We start from the raw sequence: 22,613 nt of genomic DNA, 5'->3' as shown, positions 1-22,613 counted from the left end.
TTTGCTTTTTGTACTAAAAATGTAGTGCCGTCTGTCGGGTGCCTTATTACTCACCGACGGTAGTAAACGGCGATGATTACGCATGCAATATATATATATATATATATATATATATTACATGCGTAATCATCGCCGTTTACTACCGTTGGTGAGTAATAAGGCACCCATAAGAACTTTGTTTTGAGCAAACCTTTGTCGTGACTTGTCTATATATATATATATATATATATATATATATTTATTTATAGACTAGTCACGACAAAGGTTTGCTCAAAACAAAGTTCTTATGCATTTTTGCAGAATGTGAATAATTCACGAGTTCACGCTTCCATTGGAACATTATGCTGATATGCAACATATGCACTTGAAATAAATACGACAAAATATAGGCGCAAATAGGGAAACGTTTTAATAGCGGACCTGTTTAATCTCAGTGTTAGTCCGTAACATGCGAACAGAAAATCTGGGCCGATCCTGGCGGTAGTGCGGATAGGGTCCAAGCGTAATTGCACATACCCCTGCGAACTAGCGAAGCTGAGCCTGGCTAAGTCTAACTAAGCAGTGTTGGGACTACTTAAGCTTAGTCAGTCATCAATAGCCAATCGATAGCCAATCAATAGCTAATCCATAAGGGATCAATAATCAATAAATTCCGGAAAATGCTGGGGAGGACTTTGTAGTGCTTAGCCTAGCCAAAATACGTGGCCAATACCATGCATTAGCCAATCGATAGCCAGTCAATAACGAATCGATAATTCATAAATAATCAATGAATTCTGGGAAATGCTTGGATGACTTGGCAGTGCTTAGCCTAGCCCAAAAGCCAGGAATAGCTAGGTGCCCATCAGCTCCGCTGTCTCTTAAGCATTAAGCCTGCAGCCTCCAGTGCCAGCTACGCTAATTTTTTAATGGGCAAAACACAAGGTACCTGTCCAGCATTACACGCGTTTTGTATATTACTAAAGAAACATAGCAGGCGTTCTTCGTACACATTTGTAGGGCAGAGTGCATGCCCTGTTATGCAAAATCATTTACGAAATGTATCTCGCCGGACACATCCACATGGCTCATACCGTACACTTTTTCCGTCATTCTATACAAGCCAATTGAAGATAATTGGTTATTGTTCAAATACGAGATGTGCGCCTTCGCAGGCCAACACGTGCCTCTAATAAAAATAACAGCAGATAAAAACCACCCATTGTTTACCTAAAATCTTCGTAAGCTCCGAAATAAGAGGACACGTTTATATAAAGCCGTTCAACGTTTGCGCATCCTGTCAGCTTAGGAAAATTATAACTGCGCAAAAAACAACTGCCAAGCTCTCTCTGTTGCAAAAGATAAATATCTTTCTCAATACCTCCCCTCGCTGCTCAAGATAACCACAAGAAATTCTGGCTAATTTTATGTCCTAACATATGCGATAATCACGTCAGCTTGCGCAAAGCTAACAGTGCTCGTCTTCCACACAACGAGTGTCCTTGAGTTTTCAATAGATTCTTTTCATCCGTTTTAACGACGGAAGGTTTAGAAGATCTGCCTGACGTTACGGATCTAGACTACCAGTATATGACACCTATAGACATGACAACTGCTGGTATCGCGCACATAATTAATAACCTCAAATTATCCCCTTCAGAAAGTATCGATAATATTAATCCCAAAATAGTAAAAAAGGCAGTTTCGGCTTCAAGCAAGACTTTATTTCCTGTTTTCCAGCACTCACTAACAACTGGTTGGAAGTCAATTCCTACTGATTGGAAGACCGCCAAAGTAGTACCTATATTTAAACTCGCGACACAAACGAAGTTGGAAACTATCGACCAAAATCACTAACGTGCATTTGTTGTAAAATGATGGAACACACTCTGGTCCCATGTTTTTCCTCACCTCAAATCCAATAACATTTTTTTCATTAAGCAGCATAGGTTCAGAAGCGGTTTATCATGAAAAATGCAACTACTGGGAATTAACGACAGATCTGCACATTTACATGGAGTTAAACTTACAAATTGACTTCATTGCTCTTGAATTTTCAAAAGCATTTGTCCGCGTAGCCCTTGTCGCCTCTTAATAAAATTATCCGCGTTAAAACTGGATTAACTAACTCTATCATGGCTTCGAAATTTTCTTTCCAAGAGGCAGAAATTCACTTTCGTTAACAGTTTCTCTTCGTTCCTTTCCAATGCATCCTCAGGTGTACCACGAGAGAGCGTACTTGGTCCCCTACTGTTTCTTATACAGGGAGTTCATTTTTAAGTTTTACGTAATTTTTCAAATTCGTCTGTGGCAGGTAGCGTAATTCTTATCGTTCAGCTGAGTTATTCGAAGAGGCGGACATTAGTAGCATGAGAAACCGAAACACATAGTCAACTAATTAACAAAAATTGGCACATGAACTACTTAGTTAATTACTTCACGACACATAATGCAATTTGCGACTTGTAGCCGGTGAGTTTGCAAGACGCATCCACTTGAAATGAATCTTCAGGATGGTACCAGTTTGGAGATATTATTTCCCAAAGTGTGGGATGAAATACATGGGCGTTACAGTTACTTTCCTGCTTCATTGTATAAAAGTAAGTGGAACAGTGCATTTTTGCTGCATATATCCGAACTTAAAAATGAACAGTCCGGTATATATTGCTACGGAACAGTATTTGCCATGATGAGGCGAGCAGTGTGAAAACGACGACGAAGATTAGAGGCTAGTGCGGGCTGTTGCCTCTTGGCCAAGTGCGGCGCATTTCCTTGTAAATATACTTGTATATAGCTTTTCGTCTGCGTCTTCCTACGTAACATATCTGGTGGAGGTGAACGTTCCCTGTACCTCGTCATGGAGCTTCGCAGTGGACGGTACGTCGAGCCTTCCGTCATGGCTCCCGGCGACGATAGCTCGACTCAGCCGGCTTCGCCACCTGCTGCCACTTCGACGACCTACATCGCTCTCCCCGCTCCCCGTGATCCTGGCGTATTCTCTGGCAAAGATGGGGAAGACGTCGAGGACTGGATCAGCCTGTAAGAACACGTCAGCCGCAATAACCGGTGGGACCCTACTATCATGCTCGCCAACGTAGTCTTTTACCTCGGTGGCACGCCTCGAGTTTGGTTTCGGACGCACGAAGATGTGCTCCGAGACTTGCTCGGCAACCCCTATGGTCACCAACTTGCCGCGCAGAGGGCGTTATCCGGCCGTGTGCCGACGTCAACAGAGCCCTACATCACGTACATTCAGGACGTCTTGGCTCTGTGCCGGAAAGTTGACGCACACATGACTGAGCCAGACAAGGTTTCCCATATCCTCAAAGGCATTGCCGACGACGCCTTCAACTTGCTCGTTTTCAACAACGTGGCGACGGTGGATGCAGGTATAAAAGAGTGCCGTCGCCTGGAACTCGCTAAAAGCCGACGTATCGACCAGCAGTTTGCCTGTCTGCCCAACACCCCTGCGACATCTTCCTGTGCCGACGCTCCTCGTCCCAACAACACTAGCGATGTTACCAGGATCGTGCGGCGTGAGATTGAGGCCACCTATCCGGCTGCCTTCGACTCAAGCCCCTCCAACGCACCTGCAGTCACGGTATCCCTGATCCAGGCAGTTGTCCGCCAGGAGTTCGCAAACATGGGTCTTCACACCGTCTGCTCGGCCCATCGCCCTGATACCCACCCGGCTTCTTCGATTCCGTCCCGTCCCACGTCTTCTTACCCACCACGTTTCCGCAACGCATCTGAATGGCGCACTGCTGACAAGCCCATTTGTTTTCACTTCCGTCGAATCGGGCACATTTCTCGCCATTGTCGAAGTCGCTGGAGCTCCCCGACCCGGTCTACTTATACTGCCTACTCTCGCCCAGGTGGCCCTTCTCGACCGTATGCCGCACGTTCTGATAATGCCACCACTGATTCTCCTAGTCAAGAGTTCGACGAAGGCTACGTCCGCTGCATTGTGAACAAGGAACCTGTACAGGCTCCGAAACGTCAAAACAGGTTTTTGACTTGGTCAGTGACCGTATTTTTCATTAACCCACTGATTCTCCTGCGCCGAACCGCCCCTATTCTCGTTCGCCTTCGCCCCAACGACGACAATCTCGCTTTCGCCAGCCCCGTCGCTCCTATTCGCCGACTCCCTTCGGACGCCGCTCCCAGCAGGAAAACTAGACGATGCAGCGCGTCGAGGTGACGCTGCATTGCTCCCTACGCCGCAAAATCCTCTACTGACGTTGCCCACTCATCCGAACCTTCTTGACGTGCAAGTCGACGGTGTTTCTGTGTCTGCTCTTATAGACACTGGGGCGCATTTATCGGTAATGAGCGCTGACCTTCGTAACCGGCTGAAGAAAATAATCACACTCGCCACGACACCTGTTGTCCGTGTCGCCGATGGTGGAACAGCCCCCGTAATTGGTATGTGTGCCGGCCGCGTCTCCTTCGCCGATCGCTCCACTATCGTGCTATTCACAGTCATCGCCCACTGTCCGCACGACATCATCCTCGGCTTGGACTTCCTCTCCGCGCATTCTGCTCTCATCGACTGTTCCGCCAGTACTCTCCGCCTTGACTTGCCTGTTCTGGATTCCGCTGAACCACACCCCAGTCGCCTCGGTTCCGTCGACTTCGGTCGCGTGCCACCTTCGGCACTGACTTACGTTGAGTGTCATCCCCACCAGTGCCCGACGGTCACTACATCGCGGCTCCCATGCAAGACGTCCTCCTTACACACGGGATCACAGTACCTCATACAGTTTTATCTATTACGGCGAATTGCGTCTGCCTGCCAGTGGTCAACATTGGCTTGACGACACAAGTGCTGCCGCGCGGGATGTCCCTGGCCCAGCTTTGCTCACTCGAGGATCACTCAGTAGCATCTATTGCAGTAGGCGACAATTCAGCCGATCCTCCTGTACCATCGGAGTCGGCAACTTGTACCATCGTCGACATACAGAAAATGATTGCGCCCGACATACCGTCCGAGCACGCTCGTGAGCTCTACCGCGTTGTTTTCCTACCACGATATTTTTTCACTTTAACGATCGTCCCTTGGCCCAAACTACAGCTGTTAAACATCGGAATTATTACCGGCGATGCCCCTCCTATTCATCGCCGCCCGTATCCAGTGTCACCGGCTGAGCGTCAAGTTATTCACGCAGAAGTTCGCCAAATGCTTGCCAAGAACATTATTGAAACGTCCTGTAGTCCATGGGCGTCACCTGTGGTACTGGTAAACAAGAGGGATGGCTCATGGCGCTTTTGCGTGGATTATCGGCACCTTAAGAGGGTTACCAAAAAGGACGTGTATCCCCTACCTCGGATTGATGACGCCCTTGACTGCCTCCACGGTGCTCGCTATTTCTCCTCTATTGACCTTCGCTCCGGCTACTGGCAGATTGCTGTGGACGATCTAGACCGCGAGAAGATTGCTTTTGTAACACCTGACGGTCTTTATCAATTCAAAGTGATGCCGTTCAGTCTATGTAACGCTCCTGCCACTTTTGAACGCATGATGGACTCCCTTCTTCGCGGTTTCAAATGGTCCACGTGCCTGTGCTACTTGGACGACGTTATAGTATTCTCCCCAACGTTCGCTACGCACCTCGAGCGCCTCTCAGCAGTACTGGACGTCTTTCGTCGAGCCGGTCTGCAACTCAACGCATCGAAGTGCCAATTCGGCCGCCGCCAGATTACCGTCCTTGGACATCTCGTTGACGCGAACGGAGTGCAACCGGACCCAGGCAAGATCCATGCTGTTACGCACTTCCCTGTTCCAAAGTGTTTCAAAGATGTGCGCAGCTTCATCGGCCTTTGTTCGTACTTCCGACGTATCGTGAAAAATTTCGCGGCCATAGCACGACCACTAACCGAGCTTTTGAAAAAAGACGTCCCTTTCCAGTGGGGCGATAACGAGGCCTCTGCGTTCTCGCATCTAATCGCCCTTCTCACAACGCCTCCCGTCCTGGCCCATTTCGATCCTTCTGCGCCTACCGAGGTCCGTACTGATGCCAGCGGCCACGGAATTGGCGCAGTACTGGCACAACGCCAGCGCGGCAACGACCGTGTTATTGCTTACGCCAGCAGGCTCCTTTCACCCTCGGAACGCGACTATTCCATCACTGAGCGTGAGTGTCTGGCCCTAGTTTGGGTGGTTGCGAAGTTCCGCCCATACTTATATGGCCGACCTTTTTCCGTGGTCACAGACCATCACGCCCTTTGCTGCTTATGCTTACTGAAAGATCCTACAGGAAGACTTGGTCAATGGGCATTACGCCTTCAAGAATATTCGTATACTGTTACCTACAAATCTGGCCTGACTACACAAGGACGCTGACTGCCTGTCTCGCTACCCGGTAGACGAGCCTGACGACGCCGACATTAGTACCGCCAACGGTATTTTCTCTATGTCTGCCTTCGCTAACATCGCCGATAAGCAGTACCGGGATCTATAGCTGCGAACACTCATCGAGCGTCTGCGCTCTACACCTACCGACGCCTCCGTTCGCCGATATGTCCTCCAAGGTGGCATTCTGTACCGAAGGAGCTTCCTCCCTGACAGATCTGATCTTCTTCTTGTCGTGCCAAAACATCTACGACAGGACTGTGCTCTTTGAGATACATGACGCACCCATTGCAGGACATCTTGGGGTGACCCGCACGTACGATCGCGTCCGGCTGCCGCTTCCATTGGCCTGGTCTCGCTCGCTCCGTCCCACGCTATGTTGCTGCCTGTGATCCCTGCGAGCGTCGGAAAACACCTCTGGTGCTACCTGCCGGTCATCTCCAGCTGATCACCGTCCCTGTGGAACCCGTTCTTTCGTGTTGGATTAGACGTCCTCGGCCCCTTTCCCACGTCATCCTCGAGGAACAAATGGGTAGCCGTCGCAACTGATTACGCCACCCGATGCGCTATCACGCGGGCTCTCCCTACCAGTTGCGCCACTGACGTCGCCTACTTTCTCTTGCGTGACATTATCTTGGTTCATGGCGCCCCGCGACAGCTGCTTACTTACCGTGGTCGCAACTTCCTGTCGAAAGTTATCGCCGACATTGCGCGTTCTTGCTCCACTCAACACAAGCTGACTACCTTATACCATCCTCAAACCAATGGCCTGACGGAGCGCTTAAACCGTACCCTTACCGATATGCTGTCCAAGTACGTTTCCAAGGACCACCACGACTGGGACATTGCCCTTCCTTAAGTCACATTTGCGTATAATTCTTCCCGGCATGACACTTCCGGATTTTCTCCATTTTATTTACTGTACGGTCGCGAACCGACCTTGCCCCTTGATACGGCACTTCCTCCTGCTGCGATCTCAACAAGCGAGTATGCGCGCGACGCCATCGCCCTCGCCGACCATGCACGCCAGTTTGCCCGTACTCGACTGACGGCCTCGCAAACCACTCAGCAGCGTCAGTACAACACCCGCGACCGTGATGTACAGTTTTCGCCTGGTGCGCTTGTGCTCCTGTGGTCGCCCTCTCGTCACATCGGACTTTCAGAGAAGCTCCTTTCGCGATACACACGGCCCTACCGCGTGCTGCGCCAGGTGACGCCTGTGACGTACAAAATTGAACCTGTCAGTTCGACCTGACCGTCTACTCTGGCATCTAGTGATGTCGTGCACGTCAGTAGGCTCAAGGCCTACTACACTTCTTCCGAGTCAGGCCTTTAATCGCTCCGGGACGGCACTTTTGCTGCCGGGGGTAGTGCTACAGAACAGTATTTGCCATGATGAGGCGAGCACTGTGAAATAGAGATGGGTTGCACAGGAGCGAGCCGGATCTTGTGAGCGGCTCTTTTTAAAGAGGGAGTGAGCGGTCGTTCAGTAAAAATGAGCGGCGGTTCTTTTGGAGAAAGGGTACCGGTTCTGTCGTGTTCATAGAGCCAAGCCGATGCATTCCGTCAGAGCCGGGTCTTCTGCTGGGTGCGACTTCCGCGCCATCTATTAGCGGTACGAGCAAGCAACTGCCCTCTCGCCCTTCCTCGCAAGAGTCGCCTTCTGCTGAAGAACGAAAGAACCGCCGCTCACAGAACCACCGCTCCCTCGCTCTTCAAAAGAGCGGCTCAAAAGATCCGGCTCGCTCCTGAGCGCTCAGGAGCCAGCCGCTCTTTTCGCCACGGCTCCCTCGCTCTTCAAAAGATCCGGCTCGCTCCTGAGCGCTCAGGAACGGGCCGCTCTTTTGAAGACCGAGGAAGCCGTGGTTCAGTAAGTGAGCGGCGGTTCTTTCGGAGTAAGGAAGCCGGTTCTCTCTCCTTGAATGAGCCGTGCCGAACCGTTCCGTCAGAGCTGGGTCTTCTGCTGGGTTTCGATGTTTTTCGATTTCTGACCTACGAATGGTGGCCGGTGTGGGCCGACTCGCGCTACTGGTACTCGCTCGCAGTGTGTGGTGTGCGCAGCAGTCCTCTTGGTTTTTTGTGCGTCTTATGGTGTGGCACCCGATGCCACCGAGGGGAGAAGAAGTCTTAATTGGCAAAGGATGCTACCGTTCGTTGCCTGCTGCTGTTCGAACGATGTCGCACGACTCTCACCGATCGCACATCGTGCGCTGGTCCAATGACACTTCGAAGATGGTCTTCCGTGTCTTTAAAGGGCCCCTAAACCACCTCAGACATTTTTTGAACATTTTAAGTAAATGTGGATCGAGTTCAGGATGCCGTCACGATCAACGATGCCAAACGCTGCAGCGCTACGCGCTGCGGGAGCACCACATAAAAAAAAAAATGCCGTTCTCCTCCCCTCGGCTTTCCGGTATCCCCAGCGGTCGTCACGATGTCAGCAGGGGGAATCTGGTGATGTCAACTGCGGAAACGATGTCCATCGGTTGAACAAGAACCTACGACTTCCGGGTAGTCTGCTAGCAGGTACGCGCGCGTTCTGCTCTTCCTCGTCGTGTTGCTCGTTTGTGCGCCCTTGCGAATCGGTAATTACAACCCGCAACGCAAGTGGCCAAATAGCTCGCGTTCCAACACAGTCGTGCTTAGCGGTCTGATTAGCTGAGCGAAGAGAGTGCGACAGTGTTGGCCTTTCCAGACGTGCGCGCAACACAGGGTCTATAGCGGTACGCTTCGCATAACACGGGCCGGCACCGCAGCAACAGCTGGTAGCCGAAGCGCTGAGTCCACATTACCGGCATTGTAACTCATCGCACGCCGTTTGCCATTCGCGCGCCGCCGTTCGACAACGGTTCTTGCCCGCAAACGGCGAGATTTCCTTGCCGTACCTAGAGAGGATGAGACCGGGACTCATTTGTGCGGCAGATTCACCGCCGCTGATCGCTCGACGGCGCCGATATCGTCGCTAGGCCTAACTTTTCTGGTTCCCTTGAACGCTAAAACGGACGGCGCTTTGAAATGAAATACCGACGCTCACAAGCCGCAATATTTTCTTATCGTTGTTATCGCTCTTCGCAATACTTGTACACAAAGAAGAAAAATACGCTGATATTAGCGGCGCCGTCGGCTGCGATGCGAGCACAGCCGAGCCCGTCGTCTCCCGGCTGCAGCTGATGTTTTAGTTGCCGGATGGCGGAATCAGGTTCGCGGTCGTCGATTGGGCCATTGATGGTGCAGCGGGCGGGGCGCCGGCCGAACTGCCGTCTACTTTGGACACCTCTCGCGCGGCAGACGTTCTACGGCACGGGCGGACGGTTCGCCGTCGGTATATGTGCCGCTAGCGTGGACGTGACCGGAAGTATGCAGTGTTTTGAGAAGCGCGTTGGCGATGACGCATGTCACGTGACCTTTCGAGAAGCACTCGGCGAGGAGGGGAGACCAGCCGATGAGGAGAGTATCGAAGGAATGAGCGAAACGAGCAACGGCCGTTTTTCGATCATCAAATGCGTGTAACTCCGCTATTACGGCATCATTTCGAAAAATTCTCGCGGCTCCGTGTTCGTTGTAGACTCGTGCACAACTGCAACACCACAACTAAACTTCGACCTCTGGGTGGTTTAGCAGCCCTTTAACGACAAGAGTTTACGTCCTGGTCTTCATTTGTGCTAATTAGTGTAGTCATGAAAATGTCGCCCATGACATCCACTTCAGTGCATTTTCTGAGCGTGCATCATTAGCACGTCAATAAAACGAGGCAAATGATCTGTTGTGTTGTAATATAACTTCATTTCTTTTTTTTTTCTTTCTTTTTTTGTGCTGGTGTATGATGGCATGATCGCCAGTATCGCGCGGGCACTCAAGAGAGAAAAAACGAAAGGTACATGCGGCAGTTTTGTGGATCTTTCGTATGATTTTTGTATTGTACTTCAAGAAATGCTTTCTACATTCATTTTGCATGGCGTTATAGCTTACTCATATTATACTGAACGTACGCATGTGAATAAATGAATAAACTTGAAACATAATGTACAATCATTTTGTGTTCTTAGTTTGACAAAAGTTGATTTTAAAGTACCACAATAACGGACAAGCTTCTGTAATAACGATGAAGTTACATATTTTTTTTTCTGAAAAAAGTACGTCGCATTCTGCCTGTCACAGTATCATAAGCGTTTTATCCACAATAGCACAAAAGAAAGCTTCATTACAAATAAAAATTCACGCTTTAATATATGTAAAAATATTCTCTAAACATAGCGAAAATACCAATAACACTGTTATTAAATTATGCATATGTTTTTTTCAAAGCCACATAACTATAGAATATGCATAACACAGATTACACGTTTAAGTGAACCGGTGAGCCGTTCAAATGAACCGGTTCATTTCAGTGAGCTGAGCCGTTCCGAGCAGCTCACTGAAGTGAGCCGCTTTGCCCATCTCTAGTGTGAAGACGACGACGAAGATTAGAGGCTAGTGCGGGCTGTTGCCTCTTGGCCAAGTGCGGCGCATTTCCTTGTAAATATACTTGTATATAGCTTTTTGTCTGCGTCTTCCTACGTAACAATATTAATGTTCCTGCCCAATAACATATCAATCTGCATGCACTTATTTGCTGATGATTGCATTGTGTATCGACCCATTAACAGTTGTCCGGACCACCAGACTCAAGATGACCTCAACCTAATTACCGATTGATGTGACAAAGACTAATGAATTTAAACTCCATCAAATGCAAAGTAATGTTTTTTAGCAGAAAGCCCTCAAACTATAACTTTTCCAACACTATAAAAAGCAACAGATTATCTCAGGTCTTTTCATTTGAGTATCTCGGCATCACCCTCACTCAAACCTTCAATCTGGTCTCCCCATCAAAACTATTTACCTGCCATGTTAGAAGCAATTCGAAATAGAGCCGCTCGCCTCATTTCTCAAAATTTTAATCACCACTCAAGCGTAACGCGAATGAAACTCTCTCTTTCTCTGCCACAGTTAAGTAATCGCCGTGTCAAAGCCCTGTTCTGCTTATTTCACAAATATGTGTATCAGAATAACTAAAATCTTTTAGGCATAGAAATGTCACCGCACACGTCACGTAGGCTACACAATTACCCAAGCTTCACGCACATTTAGCGACAATACTGACTTATATAACTTATCGGTGCTTCCACGTGCCATACGGCTATCTATAGCCTACCCCATAGCATAGTCTCAGAAGCTAACCCAGTGAAATTTCGGCAGTCAATTATTGCTGATATCACCAGCTAACGTTTAATCTTCCTAGCTCATCAAGTGTAGTGAGTTGTTCTTTGGGGTTGTTCAGTTGCCCGCGAGCCACCCATGTGCACAAGATGTTCCCGTAGCAACTTTTTACCAGTGTTAAGTTATCAGTTTGTTTTCAAGGTTAATTTTATTTATTTATACGTACGCTTTTGAAGTTATCTTTTTCAAGCGACGCTGTATACGCTAGCCTGTCGCGGCGATGTAACGCTAAAAAAGACCGCATACCCACGAAGTGAATGATGATGAGTGGGCGAAGCACCGGGGGATCATTCGGGTAACCGTGAATCCCCCGTACATTGCCCATTCGAAGGTGCAAATGAGTGACAACACATGTGTTCAGTATATAGAATGTTGTTGCATGGGTCGTATTTGGTATTTAGATGCGGACTTCGTTTTCCCTTCATTAAGACTGCCTTGTGATCAGTGCAGCATCAAGGCGACGCCGGCAAGCGGACCCAGAGGCGGCGAGAGCGCTGGAAGCGTCGGCAAAACGCCGAAAGCGTTCCCCGGAAACAGGAAGCCGGCTTCCGGCATCCGATTCCGGCTCCCGGCTTCCGGAAGCTGGAGCTTCGCGTACATATACGATATATTTACACACACACACACACACACACACACACACACACACACATATATATATATATATATATACTGCACATGTGTACAGTATATAGAACGCTTATTTAGCCCTTGTGCACCGCAGCGTCCCTAGCTGTCTCCATTCAAACCAGAGCTAAGGACGGACAATGGACAACGAGGGACAAGGCTCGGCCCTAAGGTGCTTCGCCCCTAAAACCAGCTGATCTGAGAGCTGCACAGGTGGCTCGTGCTCGGCACACGCTCGTGCCACTGCTCCCGCGTTCGTCGTGGTCGTCTTCTTCCCCAGTTGGCTCCGTTGCCGCTCATCATTCCAACGTAGAATTTCACTTCTCTTCTGTCGTCGTAATAGGTAGGCCGTGTTTATAGGGGTGTCAGCCATTGCTTAAGGGGGTATGAGCCATTCATTGTCTTACGTAACGGACAGATTTAATTTCGAAGAATCGCAAGCGGCAATCGCGTGCGAATGCTGCTAACCACGCAAACTCGAGACATCGTACGCAATCGACAACGGCGGACTGGGGGCATACCGTCAGTGACGTCGTTCTCTCTTTCGCAGCCGAACGTGTGGGTAACCTCATTAAGAAACACAAAGACGTAACCAATAATTGAGAAATACTTTAATGAAGCGTCCGGTTCATCATTTCAATTCAGCTGCCACACATAAGACAGATGCACAGTGAGGCTGTCACGTAGAATACAAATCAACTTTTACCTGTATTTGTTGCCCATTTTTAATAATTTTTTTGTTACTGCATTGGTGCTTTTCCGGATGCCCACTGCACAGGGCCGTTCACCTATAGCCATATATATCTTCAGGTTTCTTTTGACGCTACGCAGCTTCGGCAACACGTCTTCCCACGTATTAATTAGGGCACGCTTCTCCTCATCAGTCAAAATTGTGCCCTTTCTGCGTTGCCCGCCCTTCTCATTCTCAGCTTCCATAGCTGCTACAAGTGTGGTAGAAAAGTTCGCACCACAGGCGACGGCGAGCGTGGGACGGCGCCCAGGCCGCTGTATCTTGAAAGCTATCTGCGATGGGGACACAGTTTGCCGTGCGCTGTTTCCACGGCTTAGTTCGTGTTGATGCGAGGCGCAGCACGAAGGTCAATTCGGTCGCTGCCGCCGCGCGTCCTCACTCCAGCAATTTAACGCGATAGCGTCTAGTGCCCCGTATCGCAGAAAATGCGGCGTCGGCGTCGGCAATGGAGCCCGCGGCCGGCAAAATCATCCCCAACCACGTTAAGGTATGCCACACCATTCTATCGTTAATGTGGCTCAAGCCTTGTCTTGCATTCTTAGCAAAGCTATTCCTCGGAATTTTGAGAATGACATGCACAAAAAATACCATGAAACAAAACACCCAAAGCACATACCTTTTATGTTAAATCTTCTCAGATTGAAATATTGAAAGTGCCAAACAAACACTTACACCTCAAACTGATTTAATTTCTTTGGCGCGGTTGTGCACTATCTCCGGGATCGGCCCACGCAAGAGGCCGTGTTTCCACCAGAAAGCTCGCCTACGTGCATAGCGTTTGCCGCCAGTTTTTGGCAGTAACCATTACGCTTGCATACGCTGCAGTCGTCGGGAACCATAGGTAGCAGTCAGGGATCTTTGAATGTTATCGCGTTACACTCTTAAAAGCGAAGCTTAAGCGTCCTCCCAATTTTTTGACAGCGAGTTCCCAGCAGTAATCGAGTGATATGTGTTCATGTTTGATTGTGAACACCATACTGGTTAATTTATTTAGTATGGCAATATCTACAAGTTTATATGTCCGAGAAAAACTACAATCCTTACTTCGTATAGCGGACCACTAATTTGTTATCACAATCATTGATTCGCCTTTCAGGCGAAACTGCGAAATTTTCGGTAGAAGCTGGTCAACGAGTAAAATGAACTTTTGTGCCCTTTTTTCATGTGATATATTTTGTACCATTGTAGCCGCTGGCGAAGAAGCTACGAACTCGGCCGGCAAAGTGCCCGTTCCGTGAACGCACATTGCACGTTCCGTTAACTTGCCTGCTTTACGGGGGTATAACCTAGAATTTATTTTATGATAGCTATGTTATGGGGAAGCGGCGTTTGTTAGGCTGTTGCGTAATGCACAATTGCAGGCCAAAATGAGTCGTCCGACGCTAAGGATAAACAAAATAAAGTTGTGAATAAGAAATGCGTAGTATTTGTAGTCGTTGTTCATGTGAACCATGCTCTCTCCCGTATAAACTTGCGCTGCGAAGTCATGTTTCATAAATAATGCTTCCTTTCCCGTAATTGAGAGTAGATGTAAGCAAGAAATTGCTACCGGCAAAGCAGACTGGCGCCTCGACGCAGTCCTGAATGCTTACTGAGCAAAAATGAACCTGCTTTCAACTGAACCTCGTTCCAAGTCTCGTCTCAGCCATACCACCGTCCTCGGCGCGCCGGACGCTGCCAGGCAGGTCACGCCGTGAGGCGCCATCTCTCGATGGAGGTGGCGCAAAACCCGCGCCCCGGAACTCAAGTACCGATGACGTTGAAAAGAGCAAAGGCAACCCTGTCTCGGTGCCAAAAGATGACAATCAAGCATATGGTGCACTGTATCTGCCTTTTGAACGTCGTTATTGGAAATGACAAATTAAACCTCAGCGTACAAGAAGTTAAAGCTTGAGTGAGATTGTAAACCAACATTAGGAACAACTCGGAAGAAATATTTTTTGTAACTTGTTTCATCAGGAACTAGCGTATGTAATGCGGCCCTGTACAAAGGGTTCAGGGCTAGAGATCGCATTTTCTTCATTTCGACTGGTTGCCCGGATGATCTCGTTTTGCGCTCGCATCGATGCCCGGATGTTCTCCTTCCATTCTCGTCCTGGGTGCCCGGATAACTGCTCTGGATTTTACTCAAGGTCTCTTGAAGGCCACCGATAACGGGAGCTAGAAGCTTTGCATGCTTAATAGATGTAGCCAATGAGCTCAATGGGGTTATGCAGTTAAGGACGAGGTAGCGGGATCAAATCCCGCCCAAAGCGGCCGCATTTCCATGTGGGCTAAATGTGAAAACACCCGCGTACTTAGAATTACAACTGGCGTTAAGAACCACAGCTGGCCCAAATTGATCCGGATTCCCTCAGTACGGGGCGCCTCATAATACGATGGTGGTTTTGGCACGTAAAATCCCATGATATAGACAATGAGCTCAGCATGCTTACTTGATTAATAGAGTTATTGGCTACGCTCTGCGCAAGGGCTGTGCTAAAGAAGAATACTACACGGATAGCCATGATGCAAACCGCGAAGCTTTCAGCTAGGAGCCAGCCTCGTGTTAATTCTTGATTATTCCTTCTTTAACCAAACTATATGATGTTCATGTCAGACTTGATGTTATAGTTCAGCGGAAATCCACTAGGTGGAGTTTCCCTTTAATCATGTCAGACTTGCAAATGTTCTTCTTCTGGCTTAGGATCAACAGGATTATTCTTCATGCCATATAGTTGCCATGGTATGGAAGTGGACGTGTCAAGATTGTTCCCACTTATAACACTACTGGCCACCTAGCGTGTAAATTTATTCTGTACTTCACATCATGATGTCAAAAGGACGAACACTAACACACTGTGTCTTCAGAATAATGCCGGAGGCGCTTTGCACGAAGGCATCGCATATACCATTACGTCAGTCATTACCGGCATTCTCACAGTACACTCGCCGATGGGCTTCGCTGGTATTTACGTAGGAAAGTAGAAAAATGTATGGTGTGTTTAGCCCTGCAGGGTTTCCTATGCATTCGCTGTTAAAATATTAGTGAATATCTTTTGGTCACTAAATAAAGATAACGTTACATGACATCGCTGTTGCTATCTTCGAGCAGTGAACACAATTTGTAATGCGAACTTTGTTTTTTTTTAGTTTTCATTTAGAAAAATATGCCTTAAAAACGCACGCGCTGCTAGCTATTACAATAGGTACCCTTCTTTATTTGATTCTCTGGATGCTTAGCTCATTGAAACGTGTCGTTGACATTGTTCTTGAAGACCATTGTGGCGCAGCCTCAAAAACATGGAAAGAGTTGCCATCATAGCCATGTCGAATTTGCCATTCCTATTCGCATTCCTCCATAATGCAGTGAAGACAAAAAGACTCAGATCATAACTATAGTCATCCTTTGCATGCTGACCCAGCCAATGCTCATTTCTGCCCTTTTGATGAAATCAGAATGTTTCATTCCCTGCCTAAGGTCATATGCACTGCCAGGACGAAGAAAAGGAAAAACATAAATTTTGAAGAACGTCATTGAATTCCATACCTCAACGATGTCTGGAATTCGAGGTACTCCACGAGGTACTCCACGTATACGTACACGATGGTAAAACAAGAAATATTTCATGGTTAAAAGAATGTCGACGCCCTTATACACTCGTCCTTTTCCAAAATCACTAGCTTGATACAGGAAAGTGCGTCAGCATATACGAATTTTAAATGGTGAAACATTCCTTCAGACAAAGAAAACGTGACGCGCGTGCATGATGTCGTTGACGTTCACGTTCGTACACGTTCATGTACGTTTATTAACAATGTTTGACATTTTACAGCCCAGAAGAAATCTAGCGTTTGTCTTTTATTACCATTGTATGAATTCCGTGCCCACAAATGAAATGGCGGACATGTTTCTCAATTTAAGATATCTGCCTTTCAGGTAAAAGCGATTTAATGAAAACCGCGTATTTATCGCATCTTACTTACCATTACGAACTTCGAAAGCATTTTCTGCAGCAGAATATATGCATGTGTGACATTTTCGCATTGCTGCAAAATGTATTTTTTCGTTGACATCCATTCATTTTCGATTCGAGATGTGATGAATAATTCTCATGCCGACTGTTCAGGTAACTCTCGATTGATTTTGCCACATAATTCTAGCAGCTGCTTTAATGTAGTATAGTGGCGGTTCTCGCTGTCGTAAAATAAAACATACCTTAGATTGCGTGAATATGACTTGAAGCTGCGTCAAGTCATATTCACGTAAAATGTGACGGAACGTGTGCATCGCGCGTTCAGTTTTCCGTGAATGTATGGTAATATTAGAAGTTCTTTTCTCTATCTAGAAGGCTGCTTGAGCCGTTGTAGGGTTTTGGAAGGAGTTAAGTCCCCAGAGGCATCACAACTGTGATTTTTGTATAAAAGTAAGGGCTATCAGTTATGCATACTTACCTTAGCTGCTTAGATCCCACCTAGCAATTCAACAGCTTAGCCTAAGTTTAAAGAATTACTCAACACACCATTGTGAAAACATTTTAACGATTTAGAGCCTGGATATTACGTGTCTTGGTGGCTTACATGTACAGAACACAGCAGGTCCGCAGTTGCCGAATAAAAGTTATTGCAGTCAATTTCTCTGTTTCAGTTTTCGTTAGTATGTTCCTTCGGCCAATTGAATAACTTGAATTAGCAGTTTTAGTTTACTTTGAAAAATAAAATGCAGTTTAGAGATTGATACAAATTATACTTGACGGCTCTTTAAATAGCACGTCACATTTGAATACGGCAAGAAGGGGAAGCCTTAGGGTAAGCTATTTCACACTTTCAGGATCCTATCTATTTATAGCAGCACAATGACCAATTATTTACGGGGAATTGAGAGCGGCAATCTTGTGTTCAGGGTCCAGGTGATATTCGGTGAGAGATATATTATTAATAGCGTACTTTAAAAGGATTGTCGGTTGCAAGGTCTTCACCGCACCTAGGGGTATCTGTGAAAACATCATTCCAACTTAATTTTACAATAGCTAAGTTGCCGGTAAACGGCGTTTGGGTGGCTGTTGCTGACGCACGAGTGCAGGCCAAAATAAGTCATCCGGCGCTAAGCATGGAGAAAATGGAGTTGTGAATGAGACACGCGCTCTAATTGTAGTACTTTGTGCTCTGAACCATGCTCTCTTACGTCTAATTTGCCCTGTGAAATCATGTTTTATAATAGTCGTAGCCAATGAGATCAATGGTGTTCCGCTGCTAAGCACGAGGTCGGGGTATCAAATCCGGGACACAAATTCGTGACACAGCGGCCAGAATTTGCTGCGGGCGAAATGCGAAGACACCTGCGTAGATCGATTTATGTGTGCGTTAAAGAACCCCAGGTGGTCTAAGTTATTTCGGAGTCCCTCACTACGGCGTGCCTCATAATCAGATGGTGGTTTTGGCACGAAAACCCCTGTGATGAAGCCAATGAGCTGAAATGCTTGCTTGATTGATAAAACGTTACTTGCTACGCCCTGTGCTAGAGCTGTGCACAGGACGTAGCACAGGAAAACACGGGTATTTTCGCATCTCACCCCGTCGAAATGCGGCCGCCGTGGCTGGGATTCGATCCCGCGACCTCGTGCTTACTGCCCAACGCCATTGCCACTAAGCAACCACAGCGGTGAAAGATGTTTCCAAGTTTGCAGCAAAGTTTCACACACACACACACACACACACACACACACACACACACACACACACACACACACACACACACACACACACACACACACACACACACACACACACACACACACACACACACACACACACACACACACACACACACACACACACACACACACACACACACACACACACACACACGCACACGCTGTTCTTGAAGCCCTTTATTGTCACTTTGGCCCTAATGTGACCGTTCATTTGAGCGGCTGTAGCTCGCCAACTAACCGTCAGAGCGAAAGGTGTTAAATGGCCGTCTGTTGTCTAAACCTGCCGCTATGTGTGCTCTGTAACCGCACCGCACTATCTCTGCGGGTTGGCCCGCTATTTCGAAAGTTTGGTTTCTTTTTAACACACCTGGTATAGTGCAGCATGTGTTTTTTTTCAGAGTACAAGCATTGATAGCTCCAACATAGCTATTGTTATTGAAATTTAACACAGGTGTGCAGCAAAAAACGCTATCACAGTAGTACTAATGCAGGGCATATGGCCTGTGAGTATTCACGGAATATTTCGTCGTACTGGTGGCTTAAGATGCATTTTGGTGCACACCTATTTCTTCTTCAAGTGGGGCTTTCTCCTTCTCTAAGCTGTCCTGCTTCCCTTAAAGCGGATCTTTCTTCTAATATACACCTTTAGGTGGTCCAATACGCAGTTTTGGATGCTCCATATAGTTGCTCCAAGCTTATATATGCTTTTGATGTTTCTGCTTCATGATCACAGTAGTGCTGCAAAAAAGTTGTAGGTAGCATTATCTATTACAGCATCCCAATATGCGAGCCAAGTAAGATGCCAACAACAAGAATAGTACAAGATAACTAGGGAATAGCCGATCTATTCTTCATTTCATGTCAATGCGTGAAAAGAGTTCACAACAGAAATCTTTTCCCAATACCGATAGGCACGTTTTGTGTAGGATTTCAGGCACTGATACAGGCAGTGAGGGAAGCCTTGCAAGCCAGCCAGTGAAGCCAGCATGCCAGCCAGCGAGCCCAGCATGCGAGACGCTGAGGCCTCCAAGCCAGACGCTGAGGCCTGCAAGCCACCTGCCGAGACCTGCGAGCCAGCCAGTGAGGCACCGCGATCCAGCGGTTTTCAGGGGTACAGATGAGCATGGCGTCAATGACTGGTTGTCTTCCTACGAACGGGTGAACTTGCACAATCGATGGGACGATACCTCCAAGTTAAATAGCGTCATCTTTTACCGTGCGGTGCTCGCTCAACTGTGGTTTAAAAATCACGAAGCCCACTTTCAGTCGTGGTCCGTGTTAAACACCAGTTTCGCCGAGGTTTTCGGTTGCTCCGCCGTCCGCAAGTTGCAGGCCGAACAGCGGTTACGAGAGCGAGCGCAACAATCCGGATAAACATTTACCTGTTATATTGAAGAGGTTTTGGACCTGTGCAAACGTGTGGATGCTTCTATGTCTGAAAATGACACATTATAACACATTTTGAAAGGCATGACCGATGATACTCTTCAAATGCTGATCGCCAAGAGTCCGCGCACCATAGCAGAGCTCTTAAACTTGTGCCAAAGCTACGAAGAGTTGAGGAGGCAGCGCTATTTGACCAGGCACCCCTGAGTGGTTGACGTGGACCTTTCTTCCATGACCGTCTTCTCTGATCGCTCCCCCCTCCCCACACAAATCCGAGCTTTCGTGTGGGAGGAAGTTGCACGTTATCTTTCTCTACTACCCTTCGCTGTGCTACCCCAACATCAGCCGCTGCAGCCACTGCCTCCTACACAGCTCGCCTGAGACTCCCCGGCAGGTTATTGAAGATCAAGTTGCTGAGGCTCTATCAATGGAGCATCAGCAGAACCATGTCGCCGCGCCACTTACTCACGCATCGGTCACCACGCAGCTCCTCGTCAACCACTCGCTGCGCTACATCGACGGCGGCTGCCACCATTCATTATCCCGTTCATCGATCTGTTCCTGCCTTTGCTAACCCGTGGCGCACGCAAGACAACAGGCCCATATGTTATGCCTGCGGTATTCCCGGGACTCTGCCGCCGCCGCATGCTGCACTCTAATGGCTTCGTGCAGTCGCCTCCCTACGCCGACGTGCAACCATTCCACGACACCTATTTTAGTCGGCAGTCGAACAGGACACCAGATGAGCGCCCAATCCTTACACGTCGTTTACCTTCCCCGCGTCGCCGCTCGTTGTCCCCCATGCGTCGGCGCCCTTTACCCACGCAATAGGAAAACTAAGCGCCGCAGTTCCGGAGGCAGGAACTCCGTCACCACCGATGGGTACAAGCCCTCCATTGTCGCCTTCAAACGTTGTCGACCTTACTGTTCACGGCGTCCCTACCGTTGCACTTATTGATACTGGAGAATTCGTGTCTGGACTAAATGAACGGCTCTCGCGCGCTTTACGAAAAGTTAGGACGCCACTTTCTGGGTTTTCTATTCGCACAGCAAGCGCCCAGCCAGTTCAGCCTTCAGCAGCATGCACAGGTAGACTTGTGATTCAGGGCGTTCTCTATATCCTGGAGATTGTGGTTGTGCCATACTGCTCTCACGACGTGATACTTGGGTGGGACTTTCTTTCGCGAAATAATGCCACCATCAAATGTGTGCGTGTTGAAGTCTAAATATCGCCTTTGTGTGACGTGCCTCTTGTCGGCGCCACTTCTCTTCCCGCTAAAAAATTAAATTATAGGGTTTTACGTGCCAAAACCACGATCTTATTATGAGGCACGCCAGTAGTGGGGGACTCCGGAAATTTGGACCACCTTCTCTTCCCGCTAAGCTGGTCCTTCGGGAAGACATCGCCATACCGCCGTACTCGTCTGCTGTTGTACCCGTTTTCTGTGGCGCTGTCTCGGAAGGCGCTGTCCATCTTCACTCCTTCGGAACTCGTCATAACTCGCAAAGATGTTCGCCTCCCTTTCGCCACGCTTGGCATTTCAGCTGGTTTCAGCTCCATCGATGTCGCAAATCCGCTTCCTACAGCCCTGAAAGCCCTCTGTGGCAACCATCAGCCACCACATCGACATTGGCTCCAACGCACCATTGCGGCAGCAGCCCGTACCACGTCTCAGCCAAGGAGCTTCAGCTGATGAGTGAGCACGTCGACGACATGCTTCAGCGCGGCGTCATTCGACCTTCCAATAGTCCGTGGGCATGACCGATGGTTCTCGTCACAAAAAAAAAAGATTATTCAATTTGGTTCCGCGTGAGTTATCGCCGTCTTAATAAGATAGGACGTTCTGGCGGGCTAGTTGGTTCATAGTTTTTAGGAGTTTATATAACTGCGCGAAAAAAAAACAAGGACACATGAAAGAAACACACACGACACCACGAGCGCAGATGTCGTGTGTCGCTCCTGGTGTCTTGTGTTTTTTCTTTCATGCGTCCTCGTTTTTTCGCGCAGGTTTATAAACGTATATTAAGTTAACACGACAAGACGTGTACCTTATAGCGCGCATTGACAACGCTCTGGACAGCTTGCAAGAGGCTAAATTATTCTCTTCGATGGATTTACGCTCCGGCTATTGGCAGGTCCCAATGTCTGCAGTTGATTGCCCTAAGCCAGCCGCATTCATTACTAGAGATGGTTTATACGAATCTAGCATGATGCCATTTGGACTATGCAATGCGCCTGCTACGTTCGAACGAATGACTGGACAATATCTTGCGGGGCTTAAAATGGAGCAAGTGTTTATGCTACCTCGACGACATCATTGTGTTCGCCCCTGATTGCAACACCTACCTTCTCCGCCTTAGGCAAGTGTTGACGTCGTCGACCAACGCAGGCCTGCACCTGAACCTAAAAAAGTGCCAGTTCGCCGCGCGCAAGCTCATGATTCTAGGTCACATCGTATCATAAAACGGCTGTTGCCCCGACCCATCGAAACTTCGGGCTGTGGCAGACTTTCCAAAACCTAAGACACTCAAAGAAATCTGCGCCTTCATCGGCCTCAGTTCCTAC

The sequence above is a fragment of the Dermacentor silvarum genome, chromosome 4, assembly GCF_013339745.2.
Source record: "Dermacentor silvarum isolate Dsil-2018 chromosome 4, BIME_Dsil_1.4, whole genome shotgun sequence".
NCBI lineage: Eukaryota > Metazoa > Arthropoda > Arachnida > Ixodida > Ixodidae > Dermacentor > Dermacentor silvarum.
Note: the sequence above shows the minus strand (reverse complement) of the source record.